This window comes from Callithrix jacchus, chromosome 7 (genome assembly GCF_049354715.1).
Source record: "Callithrix jacchus isolate 240 chromosome 7, calJac240_pri, whole genome shotgun sequence".
Taxonomy (NCBI): domain Eukaryota; kingdom Metazoa; phylum Chordata; class Mammalia; order Primates; family Cebidae; genus Callithrix; species Callithrix jacchus.
Genome location: NC_133508.1, coordinates 42514404 through 42530554, shown reverse-complemented (window position 1 = coordinate 42530554; position 16151 = coordinate 42514404). Strand labels below are relative to the sequence as shown.

At 51.6% G+C, this 16151-nt stretch overlaps 1 protein-coding gene across 4 annotated transcripts in view; it reads right to left on the bottom strand.

Moving 5' to 3' along the window:
• AJAP1 (adherens junctions associated protein 1) overlaps nucleotides 1–16151 on the bottom strand; it is a 144168-nt gene that overhangs the window by 121628 nt on the left and 6389 nt on the right. The gene's annotated exons all lie outside the window — the stretch shown is intronic.

Here is a 16151-nt window from a genome sequence, read left to right as displayed (position 1 = left end):
TGGTTAAAAAAAAATAAAGAATGCGCAAGTGCATGGAAGATGAGGAAATCGGAGGAGCGTGACTAAGACACTAGCACCAAAAATGACACGAGGCGGCAAGGCCGGTCTGGTGCACACTGGCCTCCGCAGCCACAGGCATCACAAACTCGCCGGGAGCCTCTCCCAAATACAGGAGCGCCCAGGAGCCAGGAAAGAGGAGGGGATGCAGGAACGAGCAGCCAGCAGCCTCAAGGGAGTCCATCCCTGCACGAGGCCACAGAGCCAGCAGCCCACGAAATGGGCTTCCTCCCACACATGGGCGCCCAGCCCCTGCAGGAAGGGGGCACACTCCATGCAGCTTCTTTGCAGCAGCTCCACCATACGCTCCAGAATGTCTTCCTCAGGGCAGAGAAACCACTCACCATCCTCTCTCCTGAAATTTCCGCACACACCGTCTTCGGGGCAGAGTTCAACTAGCCTGGGCTACACCATTATCAACTGTAGAATCACGTGAGGCACCTGGCCGCTGGTGTAAACCAGACTGTTCAGTAAAGAACTTTGCCCAAGAGAGGCCAGACCTTTACCCAGGGCACCTGGAAGGCGTCTCTAGCCCCCTGGAATGCCCTGCTTATAAGAATTTTGCTGTTTGCCTGGGGGCCTTGGCCCCCAGATGGGCTAGCAAAATGATTTAGGGTGGAGGTTTTGGGTAAGGCAGTATCTGCTCCGCCTCCCAAGGGGCAGGGCACTGAGGTAGGCCATGTGGTCATTCCACCAGGTTGAGGTGAAAAGGCCTCAATAATATGCACTCAGGACACCAAGGTCAGGGGCTTCCCTGGCTGACAATGCTCCCTGGGCAGTCACTCACTGTTCCCAAGAAAGCAATGTATCCTGACCTTGAGGGGAGAGGGTGCCTGGAAGCTCCACGCGTGGATCCCTCCCGGCCTCTGCCCACATGTGTCTTTCCTTGGCTGGCTTTAATCTGTGCCTTTTCCTGTTAATAAGCCATTACTGTGAGTATGACAGCTTTCTGTGAATTCTTCAACTCCTTCTAGTGAATTACTGTAGCTGAAAGTGGTCCTGGGGACCCTCAAACACTGCAGTTGGTGTCAGAAGTGGGAGTGGTCCTGGGACCCCAAATGCTGTAGCCGGCCTCAGACATGGTGGTGGTCCTCAAGACTACTCCCTCTATCTTCACACAAGCCCACTCCAGTTACTGGCCCTGGGAGGAGAGGAAGACATGGGTTTTGCTCATTTCCCCCCCACCTCCCTCCAGCCCTGATGGCTCTGACTGCTACCCCCGGCACCCTAGGCTTCATGGCAAAGGGGCAGCATTCTCAAGCCTGCAGGGCAATGGTGCAGCCAGCGCCTGAGACGATTCCTCCATGGCCACATGGCAACGTGACTCACGCCCTGTGCAGAATCTCTGTTTGAAAACGCTGAATGTCAAAAAGGAAGAGCAGAGGCAGGCAACAAGACAGAAATAGGCGCGTGCAGATGAAGCAAGGCTTTCGTTTGCATGGAACTTTCTGCCAGAGATCCAAAACACGAGACAAGGAGGCAGAGCAGAACGCTGCCTGCTCACTCTGCCATGCTGGGCCCTGACCAATACATCTGAGAGCTGGAGCTCTGAGAGCCTCCCACTGAACCAGAGCCCGGGAGAGGGAGGCCCCAAGACCAGCGACTGAGAGCTGCAGCACCAGCCATGCCTGAAGGCCTGGCCGGCCCCTCCTGGTGCCCACCCGGCTGCTGGGGCTCAGGGACCTCCTAATGTGAAAGCCCCCCCACATCTGACTTTATCTTTCACTCCACCCCCTCTACTTCTGCTTCTGCACTGACCTCTGAACCTAAAGCAGGGGTCATTGACCTTTGTCTGAAAAGGCCCAGACAGAAAATGCTTTAGGGTTTGCAGGCTGTTTTCTGTCACAGCCACTCAACTCTGTCCTTATGAAAATGAATGGGCATGCCCCTGTGCCACTAAAACTTTATTTGCAAAGTCAGACAGCCAAGGGCCATGGTGCCAATAAAACTTTGTTGACAAAGTCCGGCAGTCAAGGGCCACAGTGCCAATAAAACTTTATTTACAAAGTCTGGCAGCACAGTCACAGACTGTGGTGGGCCAAGCCCTGACCTAGAGAACAGCTACTAAAGCTTGACTAGAGCTCACTGAGGCCTCCTCTCCAGGGCCATCTCCTGCCCACGGGCCTGCCTTCTTGGCTGATTTGCAGTATCTGGGAACCAGGTGGCTAGATTTAACAAATAAAAATACAGAATGCTCAGTAACATTTGTATTTGAGAGAAACAATCATTATTGTTCCCCCCCTTTTTTTGCTGGGGGGATAAGACTATCTCATGCAAAACTTGGAATAAACTTATACTAAAATACTTTCTCTGAAATGAAAACAGAATCAAGCCATCCTGTTTTATTTTATCTTGAGTAATGAGGTTCAACTCATTTAATGGAGACACTGAATTCTCACTCCTGACTCAGGAGTAAAGCCTTTCCAGAGCCCATGAGCGTTGGTCAGAGGACAAGAAGAGTCACATGTGAAATTCTGATGATGAATTCATTTATTCATTGACCGAGCCAGAGCCAGGACTCACCCCTATCTGGCCAATTCCAGAGACTCAAAGCCAGGACATGCCCTGGGATGGGTGCCTGGCAGTGTCTGTGTCCACAGCCCCGGTACACAAGCAGTCTCATGACCCCTGCCTCCTCCACACCTCCAGATACAAAGTGCAAGAAGGATTGAGTGGAAGCTATCGTGCTGGAGCTGAGTGGGGGGGAGCCCCCGCTGGGTCAGGTGACCCACAGAGTTTTAGTGGCACTGGGTGGAAGGCCTGTCCACACGTCACCTGTTCACAATTGTCCCAGCACTAGTTCTGGAAACAAGCATGAGCTCTTGTTAGAAGAAAGACAGAAAGAGAGCAGAGAAAGAGCGATGAAGGGCAAGGGAGGGGACGGGAAGGGGAGAGGAAATGAGAAAGCGTGAGAACACAGGTCCTTCAGGGGCACCTCATTCATGCATCCTGTGTACTTATGTAACTACCTACTGAATTAGTTAGCTATTGCCATGTAACCAACTGCCACAAACACTGCTGTTTAAACATCTCCAGCTCCATCTATGGGCTCACACTTCCACTGGTGAGCAGCCCACTGGATTCTCTGCTCAGGGTCATCGCACTAGGCTGACATCAAGGCATTGGGGGGGCTGTGTCTCCTTCTGGAGATCTTGGGGAAGAATCTGTTTCCAACCTCATCCAGGTTGTCAGCAGAATCCAGTCGCTGGTGGCTGCAAGACAGAGGTCTCACCTCCTTGACCAGAGGCCCTCCTTCATCTTCAAGCCAGTGAGAGGCCATGTCGGTCCTTCTTCCGTTTCAGGTCTCTTGGGCCTTGGGCCACTGCCTCACCCTGCTAGCCACACCTCTATCTCCTCTTCTACCTCTGCACCCAAGGACTCCTGGGATGACACTGTGCCACTAAAACTTTATTTGCAAAGTCAGGCAGCCAAGGGCCATGGTGCCAATAAAACTTTGTTGATAAAATCCGGCAGCCATGGGCTGTGATGCCAATAAAACCTTATTTATAAAGTCAGGCAGACACAGACTGTGGTCCCACTGAGAATAACTAAGGATGATCTCCCTATGGTAGGGTCAATGGAGTCCAAATCTTCACTATCTCTGCCAAGTCCCTTTTGCTGCGTGGGGTTATGTATTAAGGAGTATGGTCTCACATCCTGCTCACAGCTCTGGGGACAGGGGTGGAATCTATCTGGGATTCCACCTTCTCACTCACAAAGCATGGACACACTGGGAGGGTGGTGGAACACCAGGCGGACACAGCCCCATCCCTTGCAAGTAACTTTGCAGACAGCTCAGGTGTGCAATGGACAGCTTCTACCTGGGGTTCCGGTCCACAGGAAACAGCTGCCTGGGGCCTCCTGAGGATGTTATGCCAGACAGCATGGTCCTGGGATCCCCAGGCTGAGAACTTTCCCATCTATCTAGAAGCAAAACACAGGGTCTTAAAAAGAAATAGGAAATATCCCTATGTCATGCGGGCAAAGCGTATGCAAAACAGTCTTCCATCACTGTAATGCACCCAGGGTTAAAGCACCTGGCTGTGTCTGGCTTTGTACTCATGACCGCGGCCCTGCAGGGCTCCCAGTGGCATGGGGGTTTCATTTCTGTCTGATATGCTTGGAGCTCCTTCATAATGCAGTGATTTGGGGTCCAATAACTTCAGTGACATTTGGTGGCAATAAAGTCCAGCTCTACAGGGCCCAAGTGACTCCCAACCACTCCTTCCTCCCAGTCCAACCTTGAGCACTTCACAACAATCGCAGATAACAACACAAACCCCGGGGAGGCGCCAGGCTCCTCACTTTACACTTGCGCAGTATGACATGATTCACAAGCAGCTCTGTGAGTCTCAAGAGCGACTGCACCCAGGCTGCCAAGAGCCCCAGGATGGTGGGTGAGGGTCTGCAGGGCCCCATGAGATGAGGAGAACAGCGGGCCTCACAGCTCTTCTTTTTGAAAATCTGTTCCTACTGCAGCACCTGAGAGCAGCGGGGCACCTGCATGCCAGGTCCCTGGCTAACCACGACAATAAAGGCAGGTTCTGACCAGCTTCCTCGTGAAGTGCCTTATTGCCATTAATTACATTTTCTGGTTACCCAGGGTTTCAATTTAGCTCAGTCTCTGGATCTACAAAAGCAGGAAAAATAACGGGCTGGTACCTTTCAGATTAGAAGGAGGGCTAATGAGGTTTCCAGTCACCATGCCCACATCGTTTGATGAATGGGGATATGGCAGTCATAGTACCGCAAGAGGCATGTGGGGAAGAATTACCACAGCTGGTACAATATTTCCTCCTGGCAGTGCATTTCCTCTTCGCGGTGTATTTCCTCCTGGTGCTGCATTTCCTCCAGGAGGTACATTTCCTCCCAGAGGTGCATTTCCTCCTGGTGCTGCACTTCCTCCTCGAGGTGCATTTCCTCCTGGCAATGTATTTCCTCCTGGAGGTGTGTCTCCTCCTCTGATGCGTTTCCTCCTGGCGGTGTGTTTCCTCCTGGTGATGCATTTCCTCCTGGCGGTGTGTTTCCTCCTGGCGATGCGTTTCCTCCTGGTGATGTATTTCCTCCTGGTCAGTGCATTTCCTCCTGGAGGTGCGTTTCCTCCTGGTGCTGTGTTTCCTCCTGGTGTTGCATTTCCTCCTGGTGGGTGCATTTCCTCCTGGTGATGTATTTACTCCTGGTAAGTGCATATACTCCTGGTCAGTGCATTTCCTCCTGGTGCTGCATTTCCTCCTGGTGCTGCATTTCCTCCTGCTGGGTGCATTTCCTCCTGGCGATGCATTTACTCCTGGTAAGTGCATTTACTCCTGGTCAGTGCATCAGTGCACTTCCTCCTGGAGGTGCATTTCCTCCTAGTGCTGCATTTCCTCCTGGTGCTGTATTTCCTCCTGGTGGGTACATTTCCTCCTGGCAGTGCATTTCCTCCTGGTGATGCATTTACTCCTGGTACGTGCATTTACTCCCAGTCAGTGCATTTCCTCCTGGAGGTGCATTTCCTCCTGGTGCTGCATTTCTTCCTGGTGGTGCTCAGGAAAACCGAGTCATCCAGGGCCTGTGGCTGTAGACCTTTGAGATGGGAAGACCACGTGCCCTGGACTCCAGGTGAGCTGGGGACTAAGGGAGGTGATGGATGCAGTGCACACGTCATGGCATCATGTCCTCCTGACAACCAGCTGTCATTCTTATTGTTACAAAAACTGTCATCAGAATGTCAATACTATGACCATATTTACACTTTTATAGTACTTTGGACATCAGTTTCTTCTATAAAATAAAAAAATCTAACTTGACCCATTGTTGTAAAAGACAATGGAGACAAACACGACCAAAAGTGTGATGCAGACTTTTTTTTTTTTTTGATATGGAACCTTACTGTGTCGCCCAGGCTGAAGTGCAGTGGCACAATCCCAGCTCATTGCAACCTCTGCCTCCCAGGTTGAAACAACTATCCTGCCTCAGCCTCCCTAGTAGCTGAGATTGCAAGCACCCGCCACCATGCCAGGCTAATTTTTGCATTTTTAGTAGAGATGGGGTTTCACCATGTTGGCCAGGCTGGTCTAGAACTCCTGGCCTCAGGTGATCTGCTCACCTTAGCTTCCCAAAGTGCTGGGACTACAGGCATGAGCCACCACGCCTGCTCTGTGATGCAGACTCTAAAAGACCAACATGTGTGCCTGTTACCAACACCTTTGTGGAGAAATGAGACACAGGATATCAGCTCAAATGCCTGGCATGGTAGTACATCCCTTAGAAGGACCTTGAAGGGCTGTAGTCATGAACATGGAGCCCAGACACAGCCAGGTGCTGTCATCTTGGGTACATTACAGTGATGGAAGACTTTGGTTTTGTACACTTCCAAAACAGAAATGTCTGTTGTCATTTGCTCTGTTCCCTCTCCTCTAGAAGGGAAAGGGAAGAACATTCTGGAACACTCTGGAAAACTGTGTTGCACTTAATTTGCTTACTTTCACACACTTTCCTGAATAGGATGCCCGGTGGGTTCTTGGGATAGGAAACTGGAGAAGACCACTGAGTCTGGGCGATGACACCTGCACTTGTCATGGCTGGACAACCTGGGCACTGGAGCAGGGGAACCAGGCTGTTTCCAAGGAGCCAGCAGCAGCCTGGGCAGCATGCTTCCGTGCCAGCAAGAATGCTGCTTCAATGAAGAGTGACAGGCTCAGAAGCCAGGTCATCACCAGGGAAGCGCCCAGTTCACCGTACACAGGTGGGTCACAAGTTCCTCGTTACCGTGGGTCAGGGCTGGTGTCATTCTAAAAGGATCAACATCGGCTTAGGTATTTTTCAGCAGATCACATGGCTCAGCTCTGAAGTCCAGGAAGAAGGGAAAGGAAAAGGCACCAAGAATAAGATTCGTCCCAGGGGCAATTGCTTTAATCCACTCCCAAAATGGCTCATAATCCCTCTTTAGTGCAGAGCTGATAAAAAGTGCTGCTTCTCATCCGAGCCTCCTCCCTGGGGCTGTGTGAGGAGTAAAGTCAGACCAGCTGCTTCAGGCCCAGTGCTGTGACCAAGGTGCACGGGCATAGTGAGGCCTGTCTGAAATCCAGGATGAGGCAGGGAAGGGGCCTGCATTGGCTCTGTCACTGAGCAGCCACCCATGGTGGTAGGCAGTCACCATCCTCCCAGCCCTGTGCAGGCTCCGTGATAGCCCCATCCTTTCGATGTGAAAACTGAGGCTCAGAAAAACCACAGGAACTTCCCAAGATCACACAAGTGCTGCTACAGTGCCCTAACCAGGCAACTGTAGATAGAGCCCATGTTCAAGAAGTGATGGCGCCTAGGTATGTTTCCCAAAGGATCAAAAACAGGGACTGAAGCAGATACCTGTGCTTGTATGTTCACGGCAGCAATGTAAGGCAGAAGTAACCCAAATGTCCATCAGTGGATGAATGGGCAGACAACACACAGCATATCCATACTGTGACACAGAAGTCATCACAGAAAGAAGGGAGGTACTGACGCAAGCCACAATGTGGGTGAACTCGAAAACACCATGCTAAGGGAAAGAAGCCAGACACCTATGGTTACATGTTGTATGATGTGGCTTGGCTGTGTCCCCACCCAAATCTCACCTTGAACTGTCATCATCCCCACATGTCAAGGGTGGGACCAGATGGAGGTAATGGGATCACGGGAGCAGTTTCCCCCATGCTGCTCTTGTGATGAGCAAGTCTCATGAGATCTGATGGTTTTATAAGCGTCTGGCATTTCCTCTGCCTGCACACACTCCATCCTGCTGTTCAGTGAAGGAGGTGCTCACTTCTCCTTTGCCTTCTGCCATGGCTGTGAGTTTCCTGAGGCCTCCCAAGCCATATGGAACTGTGAGTCAATTAAACCTCTTTCCCTTAAAAATTACCCAGTCTCAGGCATTTCTTCGTAGCAGTATGAGAATGGACTAATACACCGTATGATCTTGTTTAAGTAAAAGGTCCAAAATATGCCAAGCCACAGAGACAGGAAGTAGGTAAGTGGTTGCCAGGGGGATGGAGAGTGACGGCTGAAAGACATCCTTTTAGGGTGATAAAAAGGTCTTCGAACTCAGGAATGGTGATGGTTGCACAGCATTGTGAATACAAGAAATGTCACTGAAGTTTGCATTTTAAAATAGCTAATTTTATGCTATGTAAATTTCACTTCAATTTTAAAAGCAAGCTAAAAAATATTGGCTGAGTCTAGGTCCCTCTCATTGACTGACTCTGACTACATCCTGTAAAATTCAAATACGCCCTGAGTCAACTGATGTAAATTCTACCTACTTGTGACTCACTGGAAACACTAGAATTCCTGCCTAAGGAGTTGTCAAGGACTTCAGTCTCTCACTGAAAATAAGGGAGGGAAAATAAAAGGCAGGCAGAGTCCAACAAGAAAGCCTAGCCAGTGAAGGTTCCACACCGTGGACATTAGCCCTGGATGTGCCCCATCTCCCAGGCAGGGAACCCCGGCTCCAGGACATGCACAACCTGTGGAACCAGAGATGGATGAGCCCCCATACTCCCCAGGAAGCCCCATCCCAGGACTGAGCCACCAGAGCCTCAGTTAGGGGCATGCTCTTCTTGGAGTCCTTAGGCACCACTTTGCTGACTTTGTATGATCTTAGAAAAATTGCTTACTCCTGTGCAATGACTCAGTTTACCCTTCTGTGAAATAAGGTTAATAATATTTCCTGACCTTGAAGGTCTGTTGAAAGATTTTGTTAATTATATTTTTTAACAGCTTGTCAGCTGATGAAGGAAAAGGGCACACATATATTACTTACTTGGCCATTTTCAAGTTCACTGATGCCTCATGCCTACACCCCCACGACATACAGACACACACCACATACACACACACACACCACACACGCACACGCACGCACGCGCGCACACACACACACACGGCACTGCTCTCTAAGCTACTTTAAGAAGGGCGTTTTTAGTTTTCAACTACACAGGATTGAAAATTGCCACCCTAATGGCATTTTTTTTTTCTTTTTGAGATGGAGTCTTACTCTGTTGCCCAGGCTTCAGTGCAGTGGCGTGATCTCAGCTCACTACCACCTCTGCCTCAGTCTCAGACTACCTGGGATTACAGGTGCACGCCACCACACCCAGCTAATTTTTGTATTTTTAATAGAGATGGGTTTTCACCAGGTTGGCCAGGCTGGTCTCAAACTCCTGACCTCAGGGGATCCACCTGCCTCTGCCTCCAAAAGTGGTGGGATTACAGGTATGAGCCACTGCACCTGGCCTTACCCTAATGGCATTCTTTGGGGAGGAATCCAACTTCCCCAAATGTCTTCCCCTTCCCACTTGACACCTCTGTGTTCACTCAGTGCTGTGGGCTCATGGCCTTGTGTCTCAGGGACTCTTCCCAAAATTCAGACCCACAGGATGGGTCGGACGATGACTCCACCCAGAGCAGCACCTGACTGGGGGCCTGGTTCTCTAAGGAAGGGGTCCCCAACTCCTGGGCCATGGACCAGTACCAGTATCTGTTATCTGGGCTGCACAGTAAAAGGTGGGCTGTGGGTGAGCCAGCATTACGGCCTGATCTCTGCCTCCTGTCGTCAGCAGTGGAATCAGATTCTTACAGGAGCACCAACCCTGTTGCCCAGGGATCTCAGCTGTGCACTCCTGAGAATCTAATGCCTGATGATCTGAGGTGGAACAGTTTCATCCAGAGACCATCTACCCACTCCGTCCCTGGAAAACTGTCTTCCATGCAGCTGGCCCCTGGTGCCAAAAAGATTGGGGACTGCTGTTGTAAGGTGGGGAGGTCCCCATGGAGGGGCAGGTGGCAGAGTGGGGCTCAAAGGGTGGAGAAGTAGCAAGAGACTCAGGAAAGGAAATCTGAGGTCAGGGCCCACTGCACCTTTGTGCCCACGTGGTCTTGCCTGGCATTTTTCCTCAGAGTAATTCTGAGTAAAAGCAGATTCAGGGAATCACAGCAACTGACTGCAGTCCTGTTTCCCTGGGCCAGGCCAGGCTGTCTTCCCCCGCCTGGGGAGTCCTCTGGGACTCCCCTAAGACCACAGCACCAGAGGGCTGCCTCTTGCTCCCTCCACCCACCCCATGGCTCTCCTTCCACAAAACTGAGCTGCCCCACCAGGACACAGAGGCTCCATCCTGTGCAGCTCCCATGGTTCACTGGCCCCTCTCTGCACCCCTCCCGTGATTTACAGGCCCCTCTCTGCACCCCTCCCGTGATTTACAGGCCCCTCTCTCACCCCCCTGTGATTCACAGGCCCCTCTCTGCACCTCTCCCATGATTCACAGGTCCCACTACACACCCCTCACTCCCCAGGGTCTGTCATTCTCTCTCCACTTGAACACATACCGGCAGAGAGCGTGATACTTCCCCTGGGACCCTGGATGGCTCCCAGCCTCCAGGGTGGAAGTGCGAGTCCTGGAGCCCACTGGCCTTAGTCTCCTCCCTTCAGCACTGCCCCCACCCACACCCTGCCCCACACGCTTCCCTCTCCAGCTTCACTGAGCGGACTCCAGGGGCTGACCCAAATACACCTGCCCCGCCCTCCTCCTGGGTGGGCCGGAGGAGCCTCAGTGGGTTATTTCACTGCAGCGTGCCTCCACATCCCCATCTGCGCAGCACACCCACCACCAGTGCTCAGCGGATGGCAGCCACCCCGTTCCTCTGCCTGGCTGTCCCTTTCTCCTCAGGCCCAATGAGCTTCCTGCCTCTTGTCCTCTGAGAATGGGGTCAAACGCTGCTCCCTCCAGGAAGCCTTCCCCATCTGCTTCTTCCTCTTGGCTCCCGAAATTCCATTTGCTCCTGAAATTCCATTTGCTCCTGCTCTCTCCCCCACCTGGAGTTCCTGTAGGACCAGGAGTGGGGTCTTTTCATCCCTGTGCCCAGCACAGCACCCAGCGTGTGGCGGGCACTCCTCCGTATCTGCTGCAGGAATGTGCCTGGATGTCAGGCCCACAAACAGCCTGTCCCAGGACAAAACTTGGTGGCTGTCCCAGCTGTCATGCTGCCTGACTCTCACCCGGGGCCAGCGGACCCTTGGAGGATGGCCTACATGGCTGGTGCCACAAAACCCCAGCCCTGAGCTCCCCAGGGGCCATCGGGGTAAGAACCTGAGACACAGACGCTGGTGGAGTGAGTATGGCGGCTCAGGTCTTCCCAGAGCATCAGGCTTCTGTGCAGAGCATCAAATTAGCCCGAAAAATGCTGAAGGAAGGAGGAACCTGGAGCTGTGAGTGCTCAAAGAGACCCTCCAGGGTAGTAATGGGCAGTAAATTAGCCCAGTGCCGGGGCTTAATCAAGAGTCCCCAAAATGCCCCCGGAAGCCTGCGCGGTGCAATGCCACCGCATCCAGGAGACCCGGTGCCTAATGGGGCCATTCCATCAACATTTTCTGGGATTTTGAAATGCAGTGTCATAAAAATAAACATGCTTACTCTTGTCTCGCATAATTGGCTCCCTAAAGAATCCTTGCCTACTGAAAGCCACCGTGTCCCTCAGCAGGAAGCACAGCTTTTCTCAGCATCTGGGTACAGTCTTGAATTTTCTCTCGACAAAAAAGAGGGGGGTGGGGGCGTCGACTGAAAACTGGCTCTCGCTGGGGCACTTTCGTCCTTTTACCACACTCCTTCCTAAGCCACAGAGCAGAGTCCGCAGCTGGTCCTGGGGCGGAGGCGTCTGCCATAAAGGCTGGCATCACGGTTTGGAAAGGTTCCTGGCTAACACACAAAATACGATGACCCGCCTCGTAACTGAATCTTTTCAAATATATATAGTAGCTGCATGCCTAGCAAGTCTACCAGCGGCCATCCGTGGGTGATTTCTCTACCCTTGCCTAAGATGGCTCTTTGCAACAATTCGGGAAATTGAATCCACAGCGGGATGCTGACTTCTGATCAGGGCTGCAGTCAGCCTGGGAGGGTGGCTACGGGACTCTGTCATCGAGTCATTCAGACGTTCCGGGTAGAGGCACTGAGTTACTCAGATGCTCCAAGTAGAGGCAAATCAAAGCCAAGCAGATGCTGCCAAAGGGCAGCCCAGGAAACGGAAGCAAGGGTGACCCAGACCTGCCCCGTCTTCAAAACCGCCAGCTCTCTCCCGGGCCACTCCTTCTTCACCCGTGGAAAGATGATGCTCTGGACGTACCCCCAGCAGAAGGGCATGATGAGGGGACCCCAGCCAATGGTTGGGGACCAGCTGGTGGGAAGTGGTCACTGCTGCAGCCCGAGCAGCTCCAACTCTTGGGCCTGACCTCCTGGACAGGCTGCGGCCGTCACAGGGGATCTGCGCCACCACTGTCCTCTCTACCAGGCTCAGAACCTGACGCTTCAGACGCGCCCTTTTCACCTCTGCCCTGTGGACACTGTGTGTATTCTGTGTGGTGCCAGGCGGCAAGGAAATTGTCCCTGGATGCTGGGCTCAAATCCATACTTGGCTGCCTGCCCCAGTCTGGTGGATGCTGTCTTCCTTAAATACACCCGATCCAATGTGCTCTTCTAGACTAGGGAGAACAGGCTGTAACGGTTCAGAGGCCAGATGCTGGAGCTGAGCGCCCGGGCTTCAGGGCAGGCTCTGCTGTTTACCTGCTGTGTGGCCTGGGGAAAGTCATACAGGGTCTCTGTGCCTTCTCTGAAAAAAGGAGAGCCTTATGGTGCTTCTATCACAGGAATGCAGGAATGAGGTAAGACACCGCACGGGCACACAGCAGTGCCTGGTACGCAGGAAGGGCCACACAACTGCTGGCTGATGATTTGTATACATAGGCCTTGGCGCGGGCATTCAGCCTGTGACCGTGAACACGCCCTGCTCTAGGGCCTCCTGCAAAGGGCAGGCCTGCAGCACTAGGGTCACCACTCTTCCGTCCCATGCCCCATGCAGGCGTGGCACTTTTCTCTCTCTAAATCCCCGGAAGAACTCAGAATCCTTCTCCACACAGAGCTCGAGGAAGCAACTACCGAAGAGTCCACACTGGTTACCGGGGCTGAGACCGTTTCACCACCCCTGCCTCTGGGGAGTCTCTGCTGCTGACACACAACTTGGCAGCTGACCACAACGACCCTCTGGAGCCAGCTGGGCTGACAGCCTCATCCACACTCACAGGGCTGGCCCAAGAGAGACGCCAGGAACTCCTCCAGGGGCCCACCCTCCTCCCACCTGCAGCCTGAAATTGGGTGCCTGGGCACCATGGCTTTGTCATCATTTACCCCAGGGTGGTAAATGTTCTCTGCATTTCTCCCTTTTATGCAATCAAGTTCTTCCAAGTCCACGGCTGGTGTTGAACAATCCCCGTCATGGAATTGCTGGAATCTACGAGGCCTGCCTGAGGACAGCTGCACGTTCTGTGAGCGGCAGCATCTAACACCCACCGAGACCTGTGCTCTGTCCTATGCCCATGACCCTGGCACTGCCTTGTCCATCAAAAACAATGCTTGGCTGGGTGCAGAGGCCATGCCTGTCATGCCAGCACTCTGGGAGGCTGAGGCGAGATGACTGCTTTAGTTCAGGCATTCAAGACCAGCCTGGGCAACATAGCAAGACCCAATCTATTCAAGGCATAATAATGAATTTAAATAAATAAAATGATGCCCTTCAGCCCTCACTAGACGATGCTCCATGAGAACGGTTTGCCCAAATTGCCCCCACTGTGCTTCCCGGGAAGGAAGCACAGCTGCCTCCCTTACACTCCCTGGAAGCCCCCTGAAACCCATACTCTCCATGTGCAGGGGAGTAGGCAAAGTTTGGGTCCTTTAGGAGACCACTGACCCTCGCCCCTCCACCTCCAGGCATCTGAGCACATAGGAGTCCTTCTGATGAGTCAGAATACTCCCCCTTATACCAAGGCAGAAAGGAAAAGGCTGTTCTCCCCTTTACCTCACCAAAACACATCCCATAGCAGAATGCACTCAACACACAATAAATGTTTGTTGAATGACACATGTTCAGATCAGCAACGGCTTATGTGTAGGGAGTTCTCTTTAGAACAAAAGGGAGCCAATCCCACTCCAGAGCTGGACTGTGGACGCCTGGCCCAGCCCATTTTCCATTCATCTAAAGACACGTAAGGGGCTTCTTGCAGCCCCGCGAGCATTTACGTCCATGGTTATAAAGTGGAGGCAAGAGAAATGAAAACGTCCGCATGGAGACCCACATGCAAAGTTCACGGCAGCGCTGTCCCCCAACCCCAAGACACAGACAGCCCAACGGCACATCCACAGATGAATGGGCAAGCAAATGGTGTGATGTCCACAAACCAGGACCTCTACTGAGGAACGAGAAAGGAATGAAGTGGCAAGCCACTGCGTAGACACAGCTCCGGGACACGGCGCTGAGAACAGACACACAGGACCACACTCCGCATGAGTCACTTTACAGGAGCAGCGCGGATAGGCTCATCTATCAAGGCCGAATCAGAGGAGTGGTCGTCAGAGGCTGGAGGTAGGAATGGGGGCTGCTACAAACAGCAAAAGGGACCTTATCAGGGGTGGGGCCACCACGCTCAACCTGGACCACCGCAATAATTGTGTAACTCAGCCAATTTCCTAAGAATCAACTAACCACGTACCTTAAATGCTTACATTTCATTGCATGTAAGTTGTAATGCGAGTACACACACACACAAATACATATACATAAAGGGCAATTCCTTTTACCCAGACTTCTTATGCTAAACCAACTTTCTCAATGTGATCATTCACTGATTTTCACAGTTTTTAATTTTAAGAAAGCTCTTAATCGAGGCCTCCTTGGATTTGGTGACATATTTATTTTTAATTATTAAAGAGACTGAATAGCAGTATCCGTGTCACAGATAGGTTTTCATCTCCCCATGATGTTTCATTAATTCTTTGCTGCAAAATAATTTGTCATTTGACCGTAAACCTTTTACTTAAAATCATGGGTGCCAGAGAGACTTGTGATTTCGGAGTCAGCTGCACACGAGGCTAAATCCATGAAGTGCTGACTCGGCGCCACAGCAGCTGGCGCCTTCTTATTTCACTTGTTGTTGTTGTTGTTTTAAAATTTTGTTTTGTGTTTCCCAAAAGGGAAATCTGTAACTTAATATACGGAGTAAGAAGTAGATTTTGAATCAGACAGGAAAGCCACAGGGGTCAGCATAAGGAGCATGAATGGACCTCAAGTCCTAGAAGCCTGGGTTCAAATCCCACCTCTCCCATAAGCTAGCTGTGTGACCTTGAGTAAACTACCTGACCTCTCTGTGCTCCAGTTTCCACCTGCGTGAAATGTGGGAGCAGTAATACCTGCCTTGCAGAGCCACCATGAGGATCATGAGGGTGGACTGAGATGGTGCAGAATGGCTGGATGTTTTAGCACAGCGGGACTGCTTAGCACGAAGCCTGGGTTAGGAAAAGGCCTAGCAGTACGATAGTGTGAGTTCCAGCACCTATCAGGTGTGGGTCATGAGGCCTCAGAAGTTTGCAGCCAAATCCAAGAAACAGCTTCCTAGTGTATCCCCCAGTTTCATTCACCAAGCCCTGACGGAGCACCCCCGTCACCCCAGTTCTTCTCTCATAAAGCCCCAAATGAGGTGAGAGCAGCAGAGCCACAAACCAATGTCTGCCTTCTCAAGCCTCCTGTGCATGTTTTCCTGCTCTAGAAACAGGAGTCCACCTGTTCCTGTGTTTGACTTAAAACCCTCAGAGCACGGTCCTGAAGCCTGTAAGCCAGGGTAGGAAAGTGGGGCTGACCCCAAAAAGCTGCTCTATTTTCAGAGCTGACCTGATTTACGTAAAGATCTGGACAGATCTTCTTATCCAATAATTATGCACAAAGTCATTTATTACCGTCACCGATGATGGATCTCATAACATTAGCAGCACCACACGCTCATATGCTGCTGAATTTTTTGTTAAAATATGTGGCAGAGACACGACGGAGCAAGTTTTGTAAAGCAGTTTTTTTACCCCTTTTCCCATTTCCACATCACCTTTGACTGCTGTTAAATATATGACCCCTAAAAAAGCTAAATACTCACAAACACACACCTGCGCATATGCTTCCCAGTCAGACCAGTTAGGCACTAATTTCTGACAGATTAGTGGAGAATGTTTAGTTTCTTTCTCTTAATTAAACCTTTTATTTTAACT